This window comes from Mustela lutreola, chromosome 10, assembly GCF_030435805.1.
Source record: "Mustela lutreola isolate mMusLut2 chromosome 10, mMusLut2.pri, whole genome shotgun sequence".
In the NCBI taxonomy this organism is placed as follows: domain Eukaryota; kingdom Metazoa; phylum Chordata; class Mammalia; order Carnivora; family Mustelidae; genus Mustela; species Mustela lutreola.
In genome coordinates, this window is record NC_081299.1 from 276,716 (window position 1) to 295,659 (window position 18,944).

Here is an 18,944-nt window from a genome sequence, read left to right on the forward strand (position 1 = left end):
AGGAGCCGCGGAGGGACCCGGCCTCCGAAAGGTTCCCGTTGGTGCCGCTCTCGGTGCGGAGCCCGGGGAGGGAACCTCTGTCGCTCCCCTGCGGACCGGCTCGGCCGCGGCGGAGACCCCGGGCCGCCCTCCCGATCCGGCGCGGTCAGCACGAAGTAGGGTATCGCGGGGCCTGGCCCACAGCAGGGCGGGCCTCTCGGCACCCCCTGCGCACGCAGCGTGCGGGGCGCGGGGAAGGGGCAGGCGGTGTGCCGGGGAGCCCCCGGAGGAAGGGCAGTGAGCTCTCCCCTTCGCGTGTCCTCGGGGCTCTGCCCTCCCGGCGGTGGGGCGGGCGAGGACGCGGCTGTGCCGCAAGGGGGTGTCATCCTGAGTAAAGACGGGGGCTGCCTTCTGTGCCATCGGGCTGGCGCTGGTGCTCCTCGAGGGCCTGCAGCTGAACAGAGGGTCCGTGACCTTGGCCCGAACCAGGAAGGGCGCCCGGAGCCCGGCGCAGGCGCAGATTAAGGCTCTCTCCCGCACTCGGCACTTCTGGGTTGACCGGGAGAGATGGGAAAAAGGCAAGTGTGACCTGGGGTTTCTCCGAGCTGGTGGGGCCGGTCCAACGGGTTACTCTTCCCACTAAACAACCCCTGCAGCCGGGAGGCCTCACGGATGGGGAGGGGACTGGGAATGCTCCCCACAGTTACTTCCGAAGTGCTTGGGGTCCGTGCGGGTGACTGACCTGTAACCCTTCTAGGCCGCGGGGGCCCGGCACGGCAGGACGACTCTGAGGCTGGTGGGATTCCCACAGGCGTGGTCTGAGCTGCCCCTGACGCAGAGAACGGTCCTGAGCGGCCGTCAGTTTCTCATTTATTAGACTCTCTTGGGTGTTAGTAAAAGGGTTTGGAGCTTGTCAGCCTCCTTGGGGGCATCTGAGTGAGATGAGAGTGAGTCAGGGTTAGGGGTTGCAAGTGTGCTGGGGCATGGGGGCCCCTGAACTCTGGGATGTCCCCGTGGCCTCCCTCCCAGCTGGCCTTTGTGCCTGAGTCCTGGGGGTTCTCGTCCCTCCGGCAGGCACCGGAGGACATCCCTCCCGAGTCTGAGCGTCCAGAGTCTCCAGTGGAAATAGACTGCCAGCCTTGCAGCATGAGGGTGTTGCCAAGAAGAGTGTCGGGAACCGGAGGGAGAGTCACCGTCTTGTTTGTTTCTTGGAGGACAGCACTCCCTGAGCTGCTTTAATGGAGGTGGCACTGCTGCCCAGGGTGTCCCTCGGGGGCCTCTGTGGCAGCAGTTGGTGTGTCACGGGCCTGGCTGTCAGCTGGGCAGGCAAGTGTTCAGGGAGACTGGGGGACACAGGCTTGCTGCGAGAGCCCGTGGGGCTGACGGAGCTGGCCAGGGAGGCTGCCCTGGGAAAGGGACTGCAGGCTGTTCCTGCTAAGCCTGGGGTGGCCTTCCACCTTCCAGGCTTGGGGGGCAAGATCAGGCCCAAAGAGGGCCTAAACCCTTTTAGGCTCACACCTCCAGGAAGCTGCTGCCAGTGTCAGGGAGGAGTCCCATGCAGGAGCCGTACCCAGGGTCCACCTAAGGCTTAGGGCTTGGAGGGCAGGATCTGGAGGCCGGGGGCTGTGCTATAAGCCAGGCTGACTCCCAGCCAGCCAGCTGGGTCCTGACCTGCAGGAGCCCCCATCACCCAGTCACCCCCACCCCCATTGCTGCTGGTCCCCACAGGTGCTCCCTTGGCTCACGTGCTCCCAAGAGTGGCAGAACAGAGCTCAGGGCTGAGTGCTGCTCTGCCACCACCCACTCAGTTCATCTCCTAAATTCAGAGCCCACTTCCCAATCGAGCCTCCTCCCCGGCCTTCCTGGGCATCCCTTGGAAGCCTCACCTCCAGGAGGGGTCAGCTTACGTCTGCCCTCACCCCTTGCCCTCTGGCTGTAGTCCTAGCTGACCGTCTCTTGTCCCCCACGTGTCCTGTCATGGCCTAGCCCTTGCGGTACAAGTGTCGCCTGCCTCCTCCCTCATTCAGGGAGGTCTTCTCCCAGTGTCAGGGCTGCGGTGCCCCAGGCTGGTGTCCCCATTGCCAAGCAACTGCCTGGCAGGGCACACCTGGCCCCCCAGCCCCTTCCAGTGTGTAAGGCAGGCGGGGGAGCCTGGCAAGACCTGTGAGGCTATTGTCAGCGAGGGCGCCCAGCAGCCACTGAGGCAAAGTCTGCATCAGGTAAAGGCTCTGATGGTCAGTGGCCTCCTGTAGTCCAGAAAAGGCTGAGAGAGATGTTCTTGAAACAGTATAAGTGACCCGGTGAGCCAGAGGGTGCCGAGAAGATGAAAGAATACAGGATTTCATGAGGTTAACTATACCACATTAAGGACACCTCTTGAGCCCAAAGTCTCTAGACTAAAATAAAAAATAGGTCCTGGGATCGAGCCCCACGTTGGGCTCTCTGCTCAGCAGGGAGCCTGCTTCCTCCTCTCTCTCTGGGATCGTTGTCAAATAAATAAATAAAATCTTTTTTAAAAAAATAAAAATAAAAAATATATTTACCTGACTATCTTAAGGGCCACAAAAATGCAAACTCCCATCAGCAGTCATGTGGGGGGCATTCCCCGCAGGGCACAGGGAGCAACGCAATGTGGGGCGTGGGCTGGTGCCCACAGAAACCAGCCATGGTCAGGAAGGGGATCCCGCCAGCACCCCGCAGAGCTCTCCAGGGGCAGGGGCACCACCTTGGCCTGCTGGGCTGGCTACGCCCCTGCATGGACACCTTTCCACTCTGCAGAGATTGCGGATTCGGTCTGGGGAAGGCTAGGAGACTCCACAAGCCCGCACCACTGTTGTGGCACTGAAATGGCATCAGGGCTCCTTTACGTTTGTGATACAGAAGAGAACTCAGCCAGTGAGAGGGCCAGCTTGGCCACTGAATCACCGTTCCCAAGAGGAAACGTCTTACATTTGGTGTCACAAAGTGAAACCCGACTAGACTTAGGTAGTATTGGAAATGTTAAGAGACACTTTGGAATAACGTATATTAAGTTGAAGACAGCTTGGGTGGGTCTCACAGGCATTTGCTGGGGGAAAAATCCAATCTCGAAAATCCAGTCCAATATGCTGTGATTCCACTTACCTAATAATCTTCAAATGACAGAATTATGGAGGTGGAGAACCGCCGAGTGGTTCGCAGAGGTGAGGGATCGGGGGCAAGAAGGGGCAGCAAGACGGGTCTCTGTGGGGTGGAGCAGCCCGTGTCCTGATGGCAGGGTGGTCCCAGGGACCACACGAGGGATAAAACGGCAGAATAAACAAGTGCCTGTGTCCCTCCCCAGTGGTGGCGGTTGGCCTCCCTGCTGAAATCTGAAACCGCCCCAAATGTGGAGGGCGGGAGAGGCAGAAGAAAGGGGCAGGACGCTCCAGGCCGGTGGGCGGCAGGTTTAATGAACAAGGGAACGTACACCGGAGGCTGGCCTTGGGCAGTGCCCAGGCGAATGGACACCCCCCACCCCCGCAGCAAACCTTGCAAGTCCCCGTGGAGTCCTTAGTGGGCTAGTCACACCCACCCTGCGGGTATTGGCTCTAAGCTGTGTCCTGGAGCCACCTCCAGGGACGGGGCAGGGTCTCCACAGCGCGCAGCAGCAGGGCTTCAGGAAGATGGGGCCGTTAGGGGAACCTGCGTGGCCGGCACGGGACTCCATATCTACCCTCCGGGTCTTTGCTTTTTGTCCTGTCCCCTGACACCAAGGGACATCGCGTAGGCTCAGCTTTTTCCTGTAACGGGGCTGTTCAGACAAAGGGGGCCTGGAGCTTCTGAAAGAGGGGAGACCCTCGGTGAGCTGCCGACAGAGCCCCAGCCTTGCACACTCTCTCGGGCCGGGATTGTCTCAGAGGGGCCCGAGCACAGCAGCCAGCTCCCCACCCAAGGCCCTTCTGATGCCGCCGAAGGCTCCTGCCCCTGGCAGGTGGGAGCCGGCCTGCCCCACCCCCCGCACCGCCCCCACCCCCCACCCCCCACTCCTCAGCTTCCCTGAGAGTGTCCTCTGCGGGTCCTGGGAAGGGGGAAGGCGCTCTAGCTGCCACACAGCTGCTCAGGGATGGCGCAGGCTCGGGACCCCCACCTGCCGGACTGCCTGCACAGCACAGGGAGCAGGTGAAGGTCGTTAGCTCTTCCCAAACAGCCTAATGCTGGGGGAGGCTCAATTACCAACTAATTAATTGCCTGCAATTAGAAGGAGGCCTTAATTGCCCTGTTTGCAGCTCCCCCACCCTGCCCTCCTCCAGCAGGCCCGTTTCCCTAGGCTGTGGGGTGGGGCAGACGTCTGTGCAGGGACCCGGGAGAAGCCAAGCTGATTGCCCCAGGCTACCCTACCCTGTCCTTGCTTTTCAGGTGTGTAAGGGGAGGCTTACCCCTGTGTGCTCCCCTGTGACCACCAGCAGGCCTGGCACCTGCCGCGGGAAGCCAGCACACAGCACCCCGGGGAGCCAGGGACTACAAGGACACAGAGCGAACACCTGTCACCTGACAAAGTACAAAAAATGGCCTTGAGTCAGCCACAGGCCTAGGTGGGGCTGCGGCCTGGAGGGCGCTGCTTCATGGGCACAGCCTGCCGGGGTGAGCCTGTGGGCCCCAAACGCTCCCTGCTTGCTGCTGAAAGTCAAAGAGCATTTCAGCCTTGCTGGAATGTTCTATGAACTCCAAGAAACCAGCCTTGCAGGGAAGCAAGTAATCCTGTTTGTTATTAGCAAACCTCTGTAGCACATGTCCCACCTCCGCGATGGACTATGACCAAGGTCACCCTTCCTTCAGGGCTAGGCCACCCCCCAGCTGGGGCCTGGGCACATTGCAGGAGACTGCCCCGGTGACCTCAACTCTCGGTCTGCGAGGCCCTGCCCGGTCACCTGCTGCGGGGCTGGATTGGGACCCCCTACCTCCCTGTGGGCTGGCCAGCTTCACACTTGGGCCATGGGATGGCCTAGCGGGACCTGATGGCCCCCTCCTCGGCGGCTGGCACATTCTCAAGCCGGCCTGCAGGTGGCGTCCCTGTCCGGGGGGCAGCCAGCCGGAACCACTGCCCCGGGCCATTCTGACGTGCAGCCCAGAACCTGGGCTCTTTCTCAGTGAGGTGCCAAAATGTGGGTTCTCAGGGCCTGAACATAGGTCCCTCCCCTTGGAAGAATGTCGGAATGCTCCTGACCTTGGTGCTGAAGCAGCCCCTCCCCTGGCAGAGAGAAGGGACCCCGCCTGCAGCCTCCACACGCCTCCGTCCCAGGCATCGGAAAACACCAAATCATGGGTCCCCTGCCCACTCCCAAAACCCTCACTGGCACCTCCGAGGAGACCTGGCAAGCTCGGGTCCAGCACACCTCCCCCTATGCTCATTCCTGTATTATCAACAAAGGCAGCTCCTTCTCCAGGGCGGCTGTCTTTCTGCTCTAGAAAGCCTGCCGAGGGTCTTCTCATGACCTCGGGACCCCACTCTTCTGAGTCACAAGGTTCCCCTCACCCCACAGAGGGTTCCTCATCGGCTTCCGGGCCTGTCTGTGAAGCTGATGCACGAGTGTACAGCAGCCCACACGCCTGTGACCCAGGGGGCCGGCATGAGCGGGAGAGAATCCCTGCACTCCTACGGTGGGAAAGCCCACCTGGCATCCCCTCTGCTCCGTCAGATGAGCTAGATGCGACCCAGAGTCCCCCGGGCACTGAGAAACTATTGGTCGGGGGCCTCCAGAGGAACAGAACTAGTAGGTCGTACACATAAAAATGTCGTAAAGAATTTGCTCACCAGATGGTGGAGGCCGAGAAGTCCTGAGATCTGCATGTGGCAAGGCGGAGACCCAGAAAGCTGCAGTGTCACTCCAGGCCGAGTGCAGAGGCAGGAGATCGGCGGAGGCCACCGTCGCCGGGAAGACCACCTGCTTTACCCCACTTTACTCATTTGGCTCGTCTCATCCAGAATCACCCTCGCAGAAACACCGGGAGCAATGTTTGACCACGTGTCTGAGGCCCCTCGTGGCACAGCCAAGTTGACACAAAGTCAGAGCAGATGCTGACTTGTGTTGGAGACTCACGGCCAAGTCCAGGGTGCCGCAGAGCAACCTGAGTGACTGACCACAGACCCGGAGCTGTTCTTATGAAAATTAGGTTTGCTGCTTGAAAAGGCTGGCTAAGGACAGCACGTGGCAACATTTCCGTAGAACAAGACGCTGTTGGACCTCAGGGACCAGGGACCCCAACAGGCAGGTTCGTTCTGGGGTCTCTGGAGAGAAGACCTGTCCCCATGAAGGTCATGTGCACCCAAGCATTTGTCTGAATTAAATGTGCGTCTTCTCCAGACTCTTCCCACGTTCTGCTCTTCAGCAACCAGCCACAGTCCACCGGTCTGCACGAACAAGCAAACCCATAAATGGGCTGAAAGCTTCCAGGGAAAAAGCTAAACCAAACAAAACCAATCGGGCAGCGACCCTGACTAGTGGCTGGTCGAAATCGAAGCCCCTGTGGCCGGCCAACTCCCAGAGCCACAGGCACCCCACTGTGAAGTACTTGTCCCCTGGGCACCCATCCCTCCCTGTCCCTGGACTCACGTCCTGGCACACACAATGCCACAGAACTCAGAGAGCCACACTTTCCAGACTGGTTCTGAAAAGGCCACACCTGGTCACGGGGCTCCATCCAGGGCTGCCCTCCCTGGGGGACACCAGCCCTCGTGGGCAGCCCCGTGGGGGCCTCCAGCCAAGCTCTGGGCTGGTGCCCTGTACGGCAGGGACAACCTTCTGCTCTGTCAGCGGCTCTGGGTCCCTGGGCCACCGAAAGAGAGGACAAATGCCTGGCGTTCCCACCCACAGAAGTGGGGTCCCTGGCCCCAGAGCAGTAGATAACTGATACAGCCACTGTGGGAAACGCCGTGGGAGCTCCTCGCCCTGCACGCTGCTGGCCTCCAGGACGCTGCCACATTCTGGCCGATCTCTGCTAAGAACCTTCCATGCACCTCGCATTCCCCGGGGCTCCTACCGCCTCGTTCTGCCCAGCCCTTTGCTGGCCTTTGCCTGACGCGGGGGCGGCCCACCAGGGAGCTCTGCCTTCCCGTCTGGGTAGGGAGGCCCAGGATGCGGCACGACCACGGGCCTGTCATCCCTGTGCTCCCCTGGCCACCCAGGCCCTTATAGGGCCACCACCGGATCTTCTGACTTTAGGCCCATTTAATACATAACCCTGAGCGCCACCCTGCGCAAATATTTGTTTGGCTGTTAAGGGCTCAGCAGGACAGAGGCCAGAGAAGCTTCTTGGAGCCACAGTGCAGGTGCAAGAGAGAAAGGTGGTCAGCAAGGGGCAGAGGAGGGGTGGGGAGCCACAGGCCCCTGGAGAGCAGCTGGGCTGTGTCTGGGGGATTCGGGGCTTCGCAGAGTGTGCAGTTAAGGCTGTCCTCCTGGCAGGAGGCCACGGCAAGGAGCGCTTGGACACCTTCCTCCTGTGCGGGATGCGTGGTGGCGTCATGGAAGCTGGCCGGTGGCCTGTAGGGCCCGGGACGTGTCCTGGTGCTGAGTCTCCATGTGCCGATGAGGTGACACTGGAGGCAAAGGGGACTGAGGGGACCCAGAGCCCCGGACGCCTTCACGGCGCAGGGTTTGTGGTCCGCAGAGTCACCTGAGGCCTGCACTCGGTGAAGGCACGGCCACCCGCTCCCCAGAGCTCAGGGATGGCGTGAAGGGGCTGGTCGGCTTGTCTGGTCGGAGCCCCTGGGATGGTGCCGACCTCCCCCGCTGCACCCCCCCCAGGCCTTGCTCCTCTTGGGAGGGGCTGTTGTGGCTGAGGCGTGTCCTCTAGGAACCCAGCCACGAGGATGCAGGACAGCCCCTGTGCCCTCCCTGACCCCTGGGGACCTCCAGGGGCTCATTCTCCTCTGCTGTCTGGGCACACAGGTGACACGGCACTTAGGAGCCTGACTCGCATTCTTCAGGGCAGCTGGGCCATCCAGGGACTGAGAAGCCTGGTCCCAGCTGAGGCCACGCCCCTGCTGACAGCGCCCGAGTTCCCTGGTGCAAACATGAGGCACACAGCCACCTTTAAATGAGCAAAAGCCCACTGCAGAGCCCGGAGCATTCCTTACCTCCCAAGGCACCCCTACAGCTGTCTGGTTAGTGAGAAGGGTTCGGCACTACCTCTCGCCAGGGAGGCAGACAGAGGGCCGGGGGTGGGGGGCACAAGTCTGGCTAAGAGCAAGGGCCCTCAGCCGCCCCTGAGTGTTGGCCTGCGGGGTGGTCCCAGCATCCCCACGGAGCAGCGCCAAGGGAGGTGTGGGGCCTGCCCCTGGGTGGGGATCCCAGGACGTGGCTGACCTGCAGATCGTGGGGCTGGGCTCTCTGTCCCTGCTCCCGGCCGGACCCGGGGTGAGCGACTCAGCGTCCCCATGTCTCCTCTGCACACCAGCACGCTGGCCACCCTGGGCACGGGTCGTCTGGATGGCTCCTGAGAGTCCTCAGCAGGAACGAGAGATGAGGTGCCCGCCTGACCCCGCAGAAACCATCGTGCGCGAACCCATCGAGGGCAGGTAATGTCATGACCTTCGGCCACTAAGCCGTGTCCGGTGAGCGCACAATAACGGAAGGGGAGAGAAGACAGTGCGACCTTGAACGGGAAAAGCAAAATTGGTTTTTAGCCGTGTATTTGCATCACTGTGTAAAAAAGATTTTAAGGGGGGAAAAATGATTATAAGGAAATGCCCCCAAATGCCAGTGAGGGTACCTGTTAGACATGGACCCGTGCTGGCGGCAGCCTCCTTCGACAGATCTGTGTGTTTTCCTGAGCAGCGACCTCGTCATCAGGGGAGAGCTGCTGTGGGCTGGCGTGGGGCGGCGGGCGTCCCCGCACATGCGCCCGCGCTGAGGCCTCCAGGTCCGCGTGCGAGTGGGAGACCCGTGGGTGGCCCGCGATCGCCCCCGCCGCCTGGCTCACGCCCCCGGGGCCCCTTTGGTAACCGTGGGACTCGCCAGCCACTTGTAGGAGCTGGTGCTGCCTGCCCGGGGACCTGCCAGTCCTCTCCTGCAGGGCCGGCCACGGTCAGGGGCCCGGGCTGCGCGGGCTCCAAGGAGGCTCACGGTGAACCTCTCGTGTCGTGCCGTCTGTCTGGCTCTGGAGGCGGCTAACGGCTGGAAGCAGCTTGTTCCCTTCCGGGCTCCCACGCCAACCACCCTGCTGCTGAGGCCTCTAGGAGTTGCCCCCAGGGCCCGAGGGCAGCAAGCGTTGCACTCACCTGAGTCTCCCGCGTGGGCCATGGGCCTCAGGCGCCTTCTTATTTCTTCAGTGGAGTCTGGCCAGATGAGGGCCGTTCGAGTACCCTGGCTCCCCGAAGCCACACTTCGTCCAGAGGGAAAGGCTCCTTCCTTGGCTCCCAGAGCATCACAGACGTCCCTCCCGCCCCGGGGAGCGCAGATGGCCATCCGCTGTGAGCCTTTGGCCTTTCGAGGGTGCAGAAACCTGGCACACCCAAGCTCGGCGGGGAAGGTCTTCTCCAGCACCAGAGTCAGGAGCTCCTCTGCCCAGGCCCCCAGGCTCCGGCTGGCTGCTCTGGGCCCTGCAGCTGCCCCCAGCCTGTGGGTTCTCACAGTTCTGACCCTGTGTCCAAGCCCAGGCTCCCCAGACTCCAGACTGCCTTGGACCTGGGCAGACTTCCCAGCCAAGGGTTGGACCTGGTCCTCCACCCCCGCCCTGACAACCTATGTGTGTGGGACACACGCCCATGCACACACGTACACACACACGCAGAACTCTCTGCAGGCCGCGTCCCCACCACATATGTGCTGGTGGATGTCGGCAGGTCCAGGATGTCGGCAGGTCCAGGGTGTCGGCAGGTCCAGGGTGTCGGCAGGTCCAGGACGTCGGCAGGTCCAGGACATCGGCAGGTCCAGGATGTCGGCAGGTCCAGGGTGTCGGCAGGTCCAGCCCCCAGGTGTGCCTGAACATCACCCACCCTCACAGCCGCCCTGCCCCGCCCTGCCCTGCCCTGCCCTGCTCTGGACATTCGAGAGGTCTGTGTAGCAGAGGGGATGGTCCCAGAGGTGCAGGACAGAAAGCTGGTGTGGGCCACAAGGTGGAGACTCGTGTCAGGGCTGGCTCCGACGCCTGATCCTGTTCCCAGGCCTCAGGGCAGGCCCAGTGGCCCCCGCTTTGGTGCTTAAGGCACACACAACCTCTTGGGCCTCTCGGCTGTCTGGGGACATGCGGGGTTCCAGCATGACTTCTCTGACCCTCTTGACTGGGCCTGCTGGTCACCTTCACTGTCAGACCTGCTCCCAGGAAAGCATGGTTGCCCCTGGCCTGTTTGCTGTCCACACTCGTCACTCCTGCCAGGGCTGGGGACATCTCGTCCCTTGCCAACCCTGTACATTCATGGTTTCCCCACAGACCCAATCACTAACCCTAGCGAGTCAGCTAGGGCCCACCCTGGCAACACCTGTGCCGCGGACATACCCAGCTGTTTCCCCCAGCTGTGCCTGCCCCTTGGTCACACTTGCCTTCCCTGGCCATAACCCTCCCCAAAGCTGCACCTGTGCCCCTGGGTTGCACCTGCCTGCACTCTTCCCTCACCCCATCCACTCTGTCCACGTTCCCTCCCAGGCCATTTCCCTTGCTGGGAACCCTCCCCGAGACCCTCACCCCTCCCTCCCAGCACAGGTTGCCCCGTGACTAAAACCCCCAGTCTCCCAAGACCTGGTTCCCCTTACTGACACGGCCTCAGGGCCTAGGCCCCACCTGCTCCCGGGCAGAGCTCACGGGCACCGTCCAGGTGGTGGCTGGAGTGTCCCCCTCCCCTCCTCTGTCGCCTGGGAGGTGTCCCTGCTGCAGCACTGCCGGGCTTCCCACAGACGCAGGCATGAGACTCCCGGGTTTGGTAGGGGTAAGCACACACCCCAGGCTTCGCCCTGTCTGGCTCATGCTTTTCTCTGGTCCCTCAGGCTGCCCTGGCGCCTGTTGCGGTTTTCGTATTTGAACAAACTTGGATCAGGGGTGCTTAATGGTCCCATGTTTCTGCAACTCTCGGGGCCGGTTATTATCCCAAGTGCAGCCCCCCGCAGGCACTTCCCTCGTAAAAAGGACTTATCCTGAGAGCCTGAGGAGTCTGACCTTTCTGTACCTTAAATGGCTTGTGCATTGGACACAAAGCTCTTTCTGTTGTGTCTTCCCTTGGAAAGGGTGAGATACGTTCCCTCATGTGACCATCTGTTTTCTGAAATGTTGTCTCTGTTCCTTTGCTGGACTCTCTGAGACCTACAGCAAGAGCCAGCTGTCGTTAGAATCCACATCTTGCAACACCCTAACACGGCGCCTGAGGTGGCCATCCGCCCTGGACGCCTCGGATGGGCCCCCAGTGCCAGGGGGCCTCGTGATGTCCCCAGGATGAGAGAGGAGGGACCTTCCACTCTGCTCACTCCCCGGCACCCAGCACGGGGGACACAGGCAGCAGGGAGCCCGCTGGGAGACCCCCGATGTGTCTGGAAGCCTGGGGCTCCGTGTCTCCTGTCGGGAGCCTGCCCTGATTCCAGGGCCTGTGGGTGTGGGGATGGGGGGTTGGGCTCTCAACATGGGGATCTTCTCTGTAACTGCACCCATGGGGTGGTGCACTAAAAATAACACAGGATGACCGAAAGTTTCCTCACCAAATGCAAGCATGGTTTGCTAGATCACACAAGGTGTGAACACCTCAACGGATGCAGGAAAGGTTTTTAATAAATCTTAGAATCGACCCAACTGTGATTTTTTTTTTTAAGATTTTATTTATTTCTTTGACAGACAGAGATCACAGGTAGGCAGAGAGACCGGTGGGGGGGAAGGGGAAGCAGGCTCCCCGCTGAGCAGAGAGCCCGATGCGGGGCTCAATCCCAGGACCCTGAGATCATGACCTGCACCGAAATCAGAGGCTTCACCCACTGAGCCACCCAGGTGCCCCTAATCTAATTGTGATTTTTAAAGATTCCTCTTAGCGAAGTGCTCCTTCGCTCAGGAAGCTCAGGAACATGAGGAGACCCACACCCTGAAACCTCAGCCCAGGCGTCACGGGCCCCCGGCAGGCTTCCCACCCATTCTCTTTAGACCTGGGTCAGGGCAGGGGGCCCCACGGCACGGCCCCAGCTCCATATGGTTCTGGAGACCTGCTCAACGGGACGTGGAAGGAAAATCCGCGAGAGGCCTCGCACCCAGGTATAAGAGAAGAGATAACGATGGGTGTTATTTGCAGAAGACGTGACCATCCATCTGGAAGTACCAACAGAACTGATGGATAAACTATTCGAATAAGAGCCCAGTAAGAGCCTGACCTACAGACGCCGTTCTCCCAAGGACGTTGTGCTGAGCGCAATCAGCCGGTCACAGAAGGACAGACACTGTACAGCTTCACTTCGCCAGGAAACTGGAGTGACTGAGTTCATGCAGGCAGTGAATGGGGGCACCAGGGGCTGGGTGGGGAGCGTGTCTCCTGGGACAGAGTGTCGGCTTGGGGACATGGAAAGTTCTGGAGATGGGCAGTGGGGAGGGTGGTCCCACACTGTGAGTGCGTCCATGCCCCCGAGCTGTGTACCCAGAAAGGGTTAAAATGGTAAATTTTATGTGAAGTATATTTCATCACAATAAAAAGATCAACATCTCAATAAAGAATAGTAAAGAAGCCAGGCACAGAGCGTCACATGTTGCATGATTCTTTTACTACGAAATGGCCAGGACAGGCACATCCAGGGACTGAGCAGATCAGTGGTGCAGTAGCCGAGAGTCTCTCTGGAACCAGGCAGACGTGGCCACGGCTCCGCATCACGGAAACATGCTCAGTGCCGCTGGAACACACACTTCCAAGCAGTGAATTTTAGGGGTGCCTGGCTGGCTTGGTCGGTAGAGCATCTGACTCTTGATACTGGGGTTGTGAGTTCAAGACCCGTGTTGGGTGTCAAGCTTACTTTAGAAAAAAAAAAAAAAAAGAGGTGAATTTTACATAACATAAAATTTTTTTTTAGGTAGTCTCCTTGCCCATTGTGGAGCCCAAAGTTGGGCCTGAACGCAGAACCCTTAGGTCAAGGCCGGAGGTCAGTCACGCAGCCCGCGGAGCCACCCCGGCACCCCGCACCCCATTTTTAGGGATGAAAACCACCCACCGCACGGTATATACCAGCATTAGCCAACCAGCAAGACAGCAAGAAAAGGTGGGTTCACAGTATCGAGGAGTGACAGCGTGTCTGGGAGCTGACTGAATACACGGCATCTGTGGGGAGGACCGCCAGCCTGAGGCAGGCCCGCGGGCGCCGGCGGAGGCGCGGAGAGGCCGCCGAGCTCCTGGCTGGGACTGAGCTTCACCCACAGCCCGTCCCTCCGCGCACCTGCAAAGCCTGCGCAGTCCTGCTCCAAATGACAGCGGGAGGGTTTTCGAGAACCAGACGCATTTACCCTAAAATTTGTGAGAGGAAAGGGCGTGAATAACTAAGTAGATGTCACAAACAGAGTGGAGGGACCAGCTCCTCCGGGCTGTGGGCTCAGAGCAAAGGGACAGTTTTACAAACCAGCTGGTTCGGGCAAAGTGAGACACGGACTGGAGGGAGCGGCAGGGCCCAGGGATGGACAAGCCAGCGGGGGGCGTGGGGGAGGCAGGGAGACAGGGTCACGACATGGAGCAAAACAGGGCTGGATCCCCCCACAGCAGGGGCAGGAGAGGCTGGAGAACCCGCTGCTGCCTGGCAGCCCGGGGTCAGGAGGGAGACCCGACCCAACACCGCGGGCATGCCGGCCACCAGGCCGCCAATGGGCACATCTGGTTCCGTCCAAGTCGGGGATTCAGACCGGACAGACCCTGAGCTCGCTGAGCAAATCCATAGAGACCATGATCAAGGCTACAAAAGGAATCGGGCAATTTAGCAGGGAAAAGGTAGAAATCCCACCCAGAGGTGTGAGAAAAGGAGCCTGTTCCAAGGCCAGGCCGCGTCTGGAGACCTCGCGCGGAGACGCGGGCCAGCACGTGAGCTGTGGCAGACGCGCCGATGAATCACAAGAATTCGCCGTGGGGCGGTCCGACACGGGGCGCCAGTATGCGCACGGATGTGGCCAAGAGTCCAGACGCGGCGGCCAGGTGTGCACTAGGCAGCCTGGCTGGACGTGGCCAGCAGCTGGGGCGCCCCACAGAGCCGTCAGGGAAGCCCCAGGCATCCAGCGTGCGGGCCGGCGGCTGCAGAGCACAGACCCAGCGCTGGGAGCGCTTCTGGAGCAAACCCACGCACCCCGAGACCCGACGCAGGGTGAACAAACGGAGGGGGACGGGGTGCTGGCCGGCTCCGTGCACAGGAGGGCTGACAACGCCCGCCCCAGAGCAGCGGCCTGGTCCGCCGGGAGGGGCGCAGCGGTGAGCATTGTGACCTGCTCCCCTCGCTCAGGTGAGAAGGACTAGGGCCCTCGTGTCCAAGGAGCCCAGGCTCCCTGCAGCCCAGGCCTGTGCCCCAGCAGGTGGCCCTGTGGCTATCAGGGGCCCTGGCATGCGGCCCCGCCTTGGCTTGCTTTGTCCCCTCTTCCCGACAGCTCGGCATCCGCCGTGTTACAGGGTGGGTCCTGAGGGAGCCCCTGACCCCCACACGGGTTCCTGAGATTTATTCCCAGCCCTGGCCTGTAGTGGTGCCCGCCCTGCTTGGACAGAGGGCCTGCTACGAGACAGCTCCACTACCCCTGGCCGAGCCCGGGCTGCTCAGGGACCAGGCGACGCTTTATGCTTCATGAGGAGGCTAGGGAGCCTGGAGGGCTCCTGGTGGGAGCCCCTCTCGACCCACCCACCCAGGACCCCGGACAAAAGCCCCTCCCCAGCTCAGTCCCTCCGCGCACAAGATTCCCTAGGGTGACTCTTGGGGACCCGAGCCCATGATGGAACTAGGCTGCCCCGCCCTGTCCTCCGCAGCAGAGGGTGACGCCCCCTCCCAGCCCACACCCGGCTGCGGGCCTCTGCAACGGCCCCGGGGGCGTGGCGGGGGGGGGTGGTCAGTGGGGCCTGCCCCAGAGCTGGAGAAAGCTGAGGTCTTATCAAGGGGAACTTCGGTTTCAGGCTGTGCGCTTCCTGGCTCCCTGTGTAATGGTTCTTCCGCACAGGGCCTGCTGGGCGGTCCCCTCTCCCGTCGTCCACAGGCTCCCAAGAGCTCCGTGTGGCCTCTGTCTTGTCCAGCCACAGGGTGACAGGCCCGAGCCTTGGCTGAGGACAGGACTGATGGCCAGGAGAATGGCACGCAGGGTCTACGGGCCGTAGAGGTCTCCAGCATGAGGCTGTGGAGAAAAACCGCAGTCCTGGGCATGGGGTTCCAGGCCTGGGGGGGTTGGGGGACTGGTGGGTGGGGGATGGGTGGCCAGCCAGCTTTACACCCAGAGGGGTGCCAGGAAGGGTTCCAGCCCGCACCTCCGCCGGGAGGCCCTCCCTCCACGTCCCTGCAGTGGCGGGGGCAGACCTGGCCTGCAGCCGGCGTGACGGCCAGCGCGGCCCCAACTGCCCCCGACCGCTATCTTTGTTCTTTTTCCTCTTCTTTTCTCTCTTTTCCCCCAAAGCAGGTTTCCTTGTGATTATTGAGGTATTTATTTTTAAGTGAAAGCCCTTGGCATTCCTATGTAGACAGACACTATATACAACCCTGGTTTTCTCCCAGCAGAAGTTAAAAATTATTCAACGTAAAATTCCTGGGCTGTGTTGCAGAGGCCGGCTGTACCAGGCAAAGGTTTCCACCGCATTCCGCCCAGCCAGGCCCCGATAAGGCAGCCCGGGGAAGCCGCGCCTGCCGACGATTCTCCGCCGCCCTGTCGTCCTCCCAAGGGACCAGGTAGGACTGCGGCTCCCGGGAAAGCACCGGGGAGGAGTTGGTCTTGTGGGGTCTGTGCTGACCACCTCTGCCTCGGACCAGGGCTGGCTGGAAAGCTCCCACCAAGGCTGCCGCCTTTCTTGCCAAGCTGTGGTCCAGCCCACGGTCTCCGGGATGTCCTGGTGTTGCCAGGGACGCTGAGGCCTTCGGGACCGTGGGGACGTCCCCAGGCCATGACCCTGTGAGAGAGAGTGGGGGTCTTTGGAAGGGGCTGCGTCAGCTGAAGGTGTCTTACGGAAAGCCGGCAGTGCTTCTGCTGTTTGTTGGGGGATGGGGAGGGGTTGTGGCCCAGGCACACCTTTGGGAGTGTCGGAAAATATCTGGGAAAGCTGGAGAGGGCCCGTGGGCCAGTGCCGGCCAGGCAGGAGGCCTGAGGCCCACAGCATGGTGACCTGTTGGAAATCCAGCCCCACTGGCTGCCCAAAAAGGCCACAGGATGACCCACGGGCTCCCCGGCAGAATGGGGGTCTTGCACCTCTGTAATGGGTGTGGGGCTTTGAGTGTCCTCTGGAGAAGGGTGATGGTGAAGTCCCTAGACCGTTCACTATGGCCCGGCAATCTCCCAAGGTGACAGCCAGAATCCTGGAGGCCCAGGGAGGGAGGGAGCAGGACTGAACTCCGTCGCGTTCCTAGACATGGCAGTGGCAGAGAGCACTTGCAAGGGAGCCGAATTTATTCCATTTCACGAGACAGACGTATACCATGCCCTGCCCTAAAGGTACGGAATTTGCGTGTGGCTGAAGTAGGGCCACTTCCTCCGTCAAAGCTGAACTTGAACCCGCCGAGATTTGGAGCCCAGGATGCCGATGCTGCGTGTTTTGTCAGCGACACTTGGCCTCAAACACAGGGCGGCGCCACCGCGGGGCTGGGCCGTGAGCGGTCCCACGGCAGAACGTCAGAAAGTGGCAGAGACAAGGCCTGCCCAGGAGGGTGGGCTCGGGGTCGGGGTGTCAGGCCAAGTGTGACCTCAGCACAGGAGATGGGTGTTGTCGGAGGAGGAGTCGCGGTAGGGGAGCAGGCAGGTCTGCAGCCAGGGTGAGCGGGCCTCCTCCGGCGCCGCTCCGGCGCTGCTGAAGCGACTCCCGGGCTTCGCGGGGTGGAGGGTATCCCACTGAATGTTTATTTCCTTTCTCTATCATAGCTCTCTTTGTATGTGGTGTCAGTGTGCAGCGTTCCTACAAGACCGACACAGCTCCGAGCCACCCCTATGCCATCCCAGGAGACACCCCTTCCCTCTTCCAGACGATTCTTGCGCTGTTAGCCTGCACCTGTGCAACAGCGTCATTAAACGGCTTCCTGGTGTCTCAGTTTTAGGTACTCTCTGCTGAACTCATCGCGGAAGACAGCACTTACCTCTCCCACCTCTCCCTGCCCCCGCTCTCGCGTCCAAGCGTTCCCGGTGGGGCTACGTCATAATCCGGGGTTAGACGTGTGTTCCCTCGGGCCAAGGGCAGGCCGTGGTTATCGTCCACACATGAGTTGTTTTCCCTGGAGTTAATCATCTTCCTTCGCACTTGCTGTTTTCTGTGAACTCATTACTGATTCATCCTCAGATTCTTGCCAGTGGCTCAGATTCGAACACGTGGGGGTATTTCAGAGGCAAATGCCCTGCTCCGGTCCTGGTCGGTCCTCCTGGGTCGGGGGCAAGGCTGGCACCTCAAAATCTCCCTTGTTTTCAGCCTGAAGATTCCCTTTGCTTCTCCCTTGGTTGGATTTCCTGGATCTCATGTCTTCCTCTCTCTTAGTTAGTCCTTGCTCTGGTGGAACATGTCCTTCAGCGGCTCCTTGTAAAAGGGCACATGGCAGACCCGTGGCTCTAAAATGACTTTAATCCACTGTTGCTTGCTTGCATGATAGTCCAGCTGTGTACGCGACTCTGTCTTTCCTCTAAACCGTGAGTGCGTCTTCCCAGTGCTTCCCAGTTTCTGATGCTGCTGTGGGTAAACGTGATGTTGTTTAACTCCTGATCTGTGGCATGAAAACCACTTTTGTTTCTTGCTGGAAGTGTTTGTCCCCAGTGTTCTGACAGTTCATGAAAATGACCTTTGTGTGGATTCATTTCCATCTCTTTTCCTAAATGCCCAGTGACTCTTTTGGTCTGCGAATTCCTGTCCTTTAGTTCTAAGAAATTTTCTTGAATTATTAATTTTTAATTCTTTCTTCCCTCTGTTTTCTCTGCTCCCTCTTTCTGTGGTAAATATTGGGATCCCGGACCTCTTAGACTGGTCTCTAATGACTTTTCTTAATTCCTTTTGCTGGTCTTCTGGCTTTACTTTCAAGGAAATTCTTTAACTCTGTGTTCCAACTCCCTTACTGAGCTTTTCACTTATTCTGAAATATTAATTTCCAAGAATTCATTTTGGTTCTCTGCATATTTATTTCTACAATTCTCTGATCTTTTACTGTGGTCAGAATATTTTATCTCTTTGAAGATGTTAATGATTTTTTTTTTAAGTTTTCCTCTCATACAGACTCTGGAGAAACACAGTAAATGTGTTTTCCCCCATATTTCCTTACAGTCACACTTAAATAGTATCAAAGTTAAATCAGAGTTTTATCAGAGTTAAGAACTCATCAATTGTCAAGGAAAACACAAGAAACTCTACAGAAGGGTGGGTATGGACTCTGGCCTGTGAGCCGATGACCAGACTCATCAGCAACCAGGCTGGAGAAAGGTTCAGATTCACTACTTGTCAGGAAGGCAAAAATCAGACACAGTCCATTTTCTGGGAGCAGGGCCCAGGGCACAGGACCCTGTGTAAGGAGTACTGGGGTAAGGGGGACCTCAGGGAACAGGGAAGCAAGGTCCGGTAGGGAAGGAGCTTCTGGCCTTGGAGATCAGGCCAAGCTTCCCTACTGAGTATCAGTCGTGATTTAGAGGGTAACCATCCCCAGGAGACGGACAAGAGCGCTGGGCAGCGGGGGCTGTGCACCTGCTGGCAGGGGGTCTGGGTGGGCACCCGGCTTCACTGGAGGTGAGGTGTCACTTGGGGGGGGGACACCTTTGCAAACCTGGAAAAGCGAAGCCCTCACATCTGTAGGGGTAGGTGGCTCTCGTGTCGTGGGAGGCGCAGCACGCGGGTCTTCGGAGACAGCGGTCTGTTCAGGTCACCAGAATCA

General features: G+C 59.9%; 1 protein-coding gene and 1 long non-coding RNA gene across 2 annotated transcripts in view; one reads left to right on the plus strand and one right to left on the minus strand.

Annotated features, from left to right (window-relative positions):
* Positions 1–398: 398 nt before the first annotated feature.
* LOC131810359 (uncharacterized) lies at positions 399–5,888 on the minus strand. Its single transcript, XR_009345555.1, has 5 exons — positions 5,753–5,888; positions 4,377–4,488; positions 3,103–4,099; positions 722–911; positions 399–528 (listed from the first exon to the last, which is right to left on the minus strand). It is a non-coding gene; the product is annotated as an uncharacterized LOC131810359 (long non-coding RNA).
* A 9,773-nt stretch (positions 5,889–15,661) lies between these two features.
* TTLL10 (tubulin tyrosine ligase like 10) overlaps positions 15,662–18,944 on the plus strand; it is a 56,112-nt gene continuing 52,829 nt past the window's right edge. The window contains exon 1 of the mRNA XM_059138176.1: positions 15,662–15,785. The gene's annotated coding sequence lies outside the window, so the exon portion shown is untranslated. The remainder of the gene's footprint in view (positions 15,786–18,944) is intronic.